The sequence below is a fragment of the Epinephelus moara genome, chromosome 23 (assembly GCF_006386435.1).
Source record: "Epinephelus moara isolate mb chromosome 23, YSFRI_EMoa_1.0, whole genome shotgun sequence".
NCBI lineage: Eukaryota > Metazoa > Chordata > Actinopteri > Perciformes > Serranidae > Epinephelus > Epinephelus moara.
In genome coordinates, this window is record NC_065528.1 from 8,124,769 (window position 1) to 8,133,256 (window position 8,488).

Genomic DNA, 8,488 nt, shown 5'->3' on the forward strand with positions numbered 1-8,488 from the left:
AACGGAATAATTTACATCAAATACCACTACTTAGAAAATACAAAACACCCATAACATTTTATAGGACTACTTTAACCTACTGGCAATACAGGAGATACGACACCATAAAGACAAGATAAAATAAAATCATAATAGAGTGTCACAGACAGACCACAGCTTTATTCAAGGAAAAATACAAGAGATAGTTGTGCTGAGGGAAGATATGAGACCTTTGGTGTAACATTTTTGGCAAAAAATATGTAAGATGTGTGTATTGTTTAACCTAGATGCTCCAGATTATTTTTTCACACTTCAAAGATGTAGAATTTCCAGAGGAAACTGACACGTTTCCTGTAGTCCTCTCAGCAAGGACACTTAGAAGGACACTGATTAACCCAATCTGAAATCTTTAATTTCCTTGTTCACATGTGTCTATATGTCAAAGGTCTATAGGACAAAGAACAGGTATGTGCAGTAGAAACACTAATGCCAACTAGAAAAAGCATATAACAAAACTGTAACACCAACAACAAACTTGTGTTGACCAAAACACAGTGAAAAGCCGTGCCGGCAGCCATAAATCTCCTTATTTGGACGGGTTGAGTGATTTTACTGTAAGAGCCATGATGTCAACATGCACAGAGGTGGGTGTAACCTGCTAACACGCCTGGGTGTGGTGTCCAGCAGACAAGGCTGTTTTTATATTTCTTGCATCAATGGGGCCCACTGAGCTGTGACACAGCACCTATATTTAGATTTGGGCTATAAACTCTCTGGCCTGTAGCCTGAGCTTCATAAAGTTGAGTCTGAAACTCAGACCACTGAGCCACACTTTGATTTGAGTGATGCCACATGACAATTGCCGTTGTGTAAAAAACTTTTTTTTAAAGATATTTTTTTGGGCATTTTTTGCCTTTAATGGACAGGACAGTGAAAGTGTGAAAGGGGGAGAGAGAGAAGGAGTGACATGCAGCAAAGGGCCACAGGCTGGATTCGAACCCTGGCCGCTGCGGCAACAGCCTTGTACATGGGGCGCCTGCTCTACCACTAAGCCACCAACACCCCATGTAAAAAACATTTTAAGTGATTTTCAGATATTAACAGTTCAACCAAATAATTATTTTATTAATTCAGACTATACTTAAATGATATTCAGAGGAGGCAGAGAGGTTATTTTATTGGATTTAAAAGACATAACACGAAAACCTAAGATCTACTATATTCAGCACTCTGGACAAGCTTCACCTGCCCTGCCCCCAAAATATGAGAATGTACTATTATTGCTATTAATATTTTCTTTTATATTTATTGTGTTCATCACAAACAAGAACAAGAGCATGTTCAGGACTGGAGGTAGTACCCCTATAACAGGCCAACCATTAGCATTTGATCTTTACATAATTTTTCCCTTACGTTTGATTTTTTTAATGTAATATATATATATATATATATATCGTGGATGCAATTTTGACGCCCTTCCACCACTGAGTTTTGGATTACCAGCGTCCTCTTAGGCTGCTTGTGCTTGGGAAAACAGGTACATGCAGTACATAAGGCATTCCTTCTTATTTGTACAGACTACATAAAAATAGTTGAGAGTGTTTGTTACCATAGAATACAGGAATTTGAGAATCTTATGCAATTTAAGTGCCAGCATTCCCCACCCAAAAAAGCACAAAGTACACTCCAAGAACTCATCTTAAATGTGTGTCTTGTGTTTCTTGCTACTTGGAATTTTCAGATTTCTCATACTGGATCTTACATTGTCTAGCATTACCAAATAACTACATGTTTAGGTCATCAGCAGCTTGCTTCCCCTTTCTTTTTTTTTTTACCTCTCAGCAGCTTGCCTCATTTTTCCCATGCTATTTTGTAACTTACTTATGTCATGAAAAACTAAAACCAGCAATTGGTTCCTGAAAACATTTTGGGCATTTTGAAGAGGGTCTAACTGTGCAGCATCAGCATGTTAAAAAGCTGAAGTGTGGTCACACTGAACATGACATCATTTCAGCAAAATTCAATTTACAGTGATCTTTACCTGGCTAAAGCTCCAGTGTGTAGGATCTAGAGGGATATTTTGGCCGAAATGGAATATAAACGATATATTTTCTTTAGTGTGTGGTCACCTGAAAATAGCAATTGTTTTTTATAACTTTAAAATGAGCTATCTAGAGCTGCATAGGGACCAGGTCCTCACCAACGGAGATCACCATGTTGCACCACCATGTTTCAACAGTAGGCTCTAGTTAGAGCCATTTGTGTTTTTGTGTCATTTTAAGGGGTCCAAGCAACAACTGCTGCTGGAGCCCTATTGTTTTTAGGGGCCGGCCAGCTCTTGTGCTCACCAATATTCTCCTCCTCCTTCTAAGGAAATTTAACTTCCCATGCATACAAATAAACCCAACTTGGCACATAGTCCAGTCTCATGCTAAACTTCCTCAATGGGAACTGGGGGCCAATACTCCTGATGGCGGCGCTACACCAACTGTTTACAAATTCACAACAAATCACCTGTACAGCAACCGGTTTTACAACTTTTATTAAACTGTAGGCTGATTTGTGAGGACACATTTATAAATCCATCCTAGCGCAAATTATGAAGTCCATCACTCTGTTTTTATTAGAAACTCTAAAACAAATTAAACCAATCTCCTCCAACATTTTGAGGTCAATTCACACCAGACTTGCTACACAGGATCATCAGACTGTCCCACATATACACATCACACAGATTTTTGAATGACTAAAAATTGAGCCCACAGTGCATCAAAATGAGTCACTAAACAAAGCTCCAATGTTCATGAAAAAATGACAATATTTTGCTGTGAGGGTTTAGTGTATTTTAATTCAGAATTGTATTTTAAACAAACTGTATTTTTGACGGCATTTTGAACTCTGCCATCATGTAGCCTATATGGAAAAAGAGCATCTTAAACCATATTTTTTTCACTTGTGGATCAATCAATATTTGTAAAAAAAAAAAAGACATTGCACATGTTTTCTGTGTTGTGTCAATGAAGTATGCAAATTCTCAGAATTTTGTCTTGATAACTGAATTTTTGACACTAGTTTGAAATCTGGAGGAGGAGTTCAAATCCTCAGTGATTAAAGATTAAACATGCTTTTACCTCCTCAGACGTCCCCACACAGGGTTAGAAACACATGACTTCAACGATACTTCTCAGCCTCAGCAGTCACCATGTTGCCTTTGTAGACAGATTTTGATAAACAGGAACAGCATGTAACGCTTTGCTTCTCTGTGACAGGTAAGCTACAGTCCATACATTAAGAGAAAAACAAAAACTATAAAACACTATTCTGTGTGAATTCTGTTGGGGAACGTCAACACTACTTGGACAAACCACATACAGAACTGTGGTGCGCTGTAATACTAGAACCAGTTGTAATAATAAAGGCAGTTAGTCTAATTTTGTTTTGATTATGATTACATTTGCTCACAATCATTTGGACGGCAGTGGAGGGTTGCCTGTCGTAGGATGGCAACATATTTTAATTCTGCTTTCCAGGTAAATTCTTATGTTGTTAGGCCTAGATCTTAATTTGACAAAAGATTAAGGTTGGTGTTTGATGGAAGAAGAGCCAGTCAGGACACTGATGACCTCATTCCATTACAGTTAGATGGAGGTGTGCCACAGAGAAGGAGTAACAGACACGTCACTTGTCTGACAGGAAGTGACGGCAACAGTGTGGCGTGGTGCGAGAACAACTGAGATGAAAACCATGAGATCTGTTAACACTGTCTTTGGTCAAGTGTGCCGAATAAATGTAATTACATCAATGTTAAACCTGAATACTTTAACTGTAATATCATATCATACATGTGTGTATATGTGTCCTACATGTCTGTATTATATTTAAATGATTCATAGTTACATTTATTTTTATAGACTCTCACCTACGTTTTTCAGTGATGTCTTATTTGTGTCCTTTTCTGTTTGTGACAGTTCCACTGTGACGAGACATTAAATCCATCATCTTCTAACAACTGCCTCATCATTTAATATCTTCTCTACTTCCTGTACTCCATAACAATAGTGAACATCACTCTGTGTAAATCCACATAAACCTGAACACTTGTGTACGCCATACTGTAAGCAGAGCTACTTTACAATATACACAGAGTTGTACACACCGGTCAGATTCAAAAAGGTGCTGACAGCTTCCTGTGTGTGTTTGTGCGTGCGTGTGAGGAGCGCCAACAGCTTCCTGTGTGTGTTTGTGCGTGCGTGTGAGGAGCGCCACAAATCCACCAGCACAGAAGAAGCAGACATTGACAGCGTCCTCTGAGCTGGTAGGGACGGGGCACTCCTCATTGTTTCCTCCGGTGGATGAAGAGGGTGGTGTCCTGGGTCAGGGTGGAGGGGCGTCCTGGACTCACTCGAGAGCTGAGAGTGGTTCAGTGATCTGCTGTGGTGTTGGGTCTTCCTGGGATGACTGACGTCCACTCTCAGCTGCTCCAGGAGTGCCAAAACCTCAGAGGAGTCTTGTCCTATAAAACAGAAACACAAGTAATGAACACTTTTGAACTCAACTATACATGGAACGATATTAAGAAGGCTCCTGTAATAAAAAATAATTCACATATGTAAAGTTAACGTTATCTGAGCACAACTTTGTGTCAGTATGGTACTTTGAAGTCTTAGTGAGGGGACTACTTACTGAGCCCACTGACCAAAGGCGCCCATCGTCCTGTAGTCATCCGTCCTTTTCATCTGGTCTTGTAGTCATCTGTCCTCTCATCTGGTCCTGTCTTGGTCTTCCACGTTGCTGCTTCCTGTGTGGGGGGGTCTGTTACACCTGAATATAACTGAGTAAAGAGACTTGGAGACTTTTCTTTATGTTAGTAAATATTACCTTCCCTCTGTTCGTTACATCCACCTACACCTAACTGAAAACACATGACAGTAAAACAGAGTGAGCACAATAAACAATGTGGTATTATTATACTGGTCGGTGGGATACACAGTTGTAGGAGACTTGTCTTAATGTTGTCATTAAGTATTAACTTACCTTTGCCTGGTATAACCACTTATACTTTATAAGATGTCCAAACAGGCCGCAAGTGGAGGGGCCAGGTAGAGGTGGACAATGCTATCAGAAGGCTGAAGCATAAGGAGGACATGGGAAGAGTGCAGGAAGGCCGGGCTGGGTTTGGCTGGGGAGATCCAGTGAAGTTCTGGTCCAAAGCCTCGAGGAAGGAGAGAAAGACCATGTTCATGGAGGAAGTGTCACGGGTGGAGCGGGAGCGCTACCTCATCAAAGCCGTGTCCCAGGGCAAACAGGGGGCGTGGACTCGGTGGGAGGACACCATCCACAGAGCCATGATCTGGAGGGACATCTGGCAAACCTAACAGGCACAGCTCAGCTTCATGGTGAGGGCAGCGTATGATGCCCCTCCCTGCCCACAAAACCTGTCGCAGTAGTTTGGGGGTGAAGTAAAGTGTCCCCTGTGCAGCAAAAACAACGCACGCCTCTAGCACGTCCTGTCATCATGTGAAGTGGCACTGGCACAGTGGCGCTTGAAATGGCAGCATGACCAGGTCCTGTATACGCTGGCGGAGCTCCTGGAGAAACGCAGAGTGGCTGTAAACACTTTTTCTGGCAAACGGACACCAGGCGTTTCCTTTGTCTGACCAGGAGAGAGCCAGCAGAGGCCAGTGGCAGGCCATTCAAAATCACTGCTGACCCTTGGAAAAGACTGGAAGATGCGTGCGGACCTCGGCAAGCAGCTGGTCTTCCCCAACAAGATCGTGCAGACAACCCTGAGACCAGATGTTGTGATGTGGTCCACAGCTGCCAAGCAGGTACTCATCATCAAGCTGACCGTCCCCAGGGAGGAGGGAATAACAACTGCGCATGAGCTGAAGCAGCTCAAGTACTCTGAGCTGGCTGCAGAGTGCAAAGAGGCAGGCTGGGAGGCGTCCATCCACCCAGTGGAAGTTGGGTGCAGGGGCTTTGTGGGCAGGTTGGTTAGCCAGCTTCTCCAGGCTGCTGGAACAACAGGCACATGTCTGCAGAGGGCCATCAAGGAGCTGGCAGAGGAGGCTGAGAGAGCTAGCTACTGGCTGTGGCTACAGAGGAGGGACAACGTATGGGACCAGACACCCCAGTACGGTCAGTGCGCCCGACGCGAAGGCTGCCTGGGGCTTTATCAGTCTTGCCAGACACAAAGGTTTCCCATTTAGTGCCGTCAGTCTTCATCCGAGTCGCTGTCATCGGGGTACCTAGGGTATCTAGGACTTGGCCAGTGTCTTCTGAGTGTGGGGAAGCTGAGGCCTGAAGTGGAGGGTCTTGGCTCTTCGTCGCTGTCCTCACTGGTCTTCCTCTGCCTCTTCATACCTACCTGTGGTGTGTCGCTGTCTTCCCTGCTTCTCTTTGTGGAGCTGCTGAGGCCTGAAGTGGAGGGTCTTGGCTCTTCGTCGCTGTCCTCACTGGTCTTCCTCTGCCTCTTCATACCTACCTGTGGTGTGTCGCTGTCTTCCCTGCTCCTCTTGGTGGATGAGCTGAGGGTGGAGGCTGGGGGAGCGGAGTCTTCAGACCTGACAGAGACTGGGGGCAGATCTTCGGGATGTTCCACTGGCTGCACAGGAAGCTCCGGGGAAGGAACACCAGGGAGGGGGGGGTCCTCTTCATCTTCTACGTCCTCTTCGCCATCTTCGGTCATGTCTTCTGATGTCAGGGAGCCGTATCCAGAATCTTCACTCGTCAGGTCAGACCAGACTACATCATCGTCGGGGTCTTCTTCCTCCGCCTCAAAGTCAGACGCATTCTCATCATCGCTGTCGATCCAGGGAATGCATTCATTTGCACTTACCTGAATCTGAACCTCTCCGTCAACCACAACAATGATCCCGTTCATACTTAGCTCGTCCTCATCATCAGAGAACAGTGGGGGAATGAAGTCACCTGCACCTACCTGAACCTCTCCGTCATCCTCGATACCATACTCGTTTACACTTACCTCATCCTCATCATCAGAGGAAGGTAGGGGAATGAAGTCAAGTGCACCTACCTGAACCTCTCCGTCATCCTCGAAATGAATCTCGTCCTCACTTACCTCATCCTCATCATCAGAGTAGAGTGTGGGAATTAACTCACCTGCACTTACCTCATCCTCATCAGAGGAGATGTCGATGGGGCGCTGACCTTCATCGTCGTCCAGGATCCTGATGACTTCCATCCTCTGGCCATCTGGTGTGGGTCGCTCGACGGTGTAGAAAGGACGACCTGAGGAGGAAAGATATTCAAATTGTAAAAATTTATCATTCAATCTCTCATTAAATATTTAGGATTAAATTAGTAAAAATCTAAATTTAAATTGGAAAAACCTACAACATACCAATATACTAACTACAACTGCACTACACCTGTAACAAAGCAATCAATACACAATGGGCTACACCTTTTAAAAGTAATATCAAATATTATACAGTTCAGCCTCTTAGTTTGTACAGATGAGGGATGAGACAATCAATTCATGCAGCATAATATCACGTAACATAAAGCTGCAGAAACAATGTGTCAATGGGCCGACTGCTGAGTAAAGACACTTATTTTGCACCAAACTGTCAGGACTCTAAATGGTTTCCAACAAACACCATATATTAATCCAAAAATACCTCAGTAAACTCTTTGCAGACCGAACCAGTAGTTTATAACTCATTATTCTCACAGTTTGCACATCACAGCGCGTGTAGCAGATGGTGTCATCCTGGACACATAACGCGCACACGGAGGCACTAGTTACTTAACAAATCCTCTGTTGTCCCTCCAAAACAAAATACCTCACAAACAAGCAAAGCGCATTTCAATGTCAAATGTTAAACAGAGGTTTATTTAAGGTACAAGCTTTTTTCACCCTGCTGCAAATATCAACATATTTATACCGGGGTACAATTAAAAGTGGATGCTATTCGTACCCTGGATTATAGTGATGTGTGCTGTTTATGTGCAAACATATGTACCCTCATTTCGTACAACTAAACTATTATCTTCTCAACCTCAACCCTCAGGACCTAGGTTAGCTACATAGCTAACTATCCTACCATTACAATGCAACCACGCCAAGTGTCTTTTCTTTAAGCAGATTTATGGTTGTGCGTAGACCCTACGCACGTTGCCCACGCCGTTGTGAGCATTTTTATTTCTGCGGTGGTCTGTGTCACTCTGCAGTTACACCTCCAAAACACTAGTCGGCGGCGGGGGTTTCAGTGAAGCGCTGTAAAGTTTAGTTGATCAAAACACACCCAAAACACGCACTAAACATGTCTTTATAGAGATGGTTTCAAACACAAATACACAAATTAGCTTCACAATAGCTTGCAGCATTCACAGACAAACGCTTGTGTTAATCCGGACACATTTTCCCCACAAATATAACATGCTAACGTTATTAGCACAAGCCTATGGCATTTTACATTGTATAAATTAGCCTAGCGACGACCAGAGATTTCCTGCACTCATATGAAGCCAGGATAAATTACAC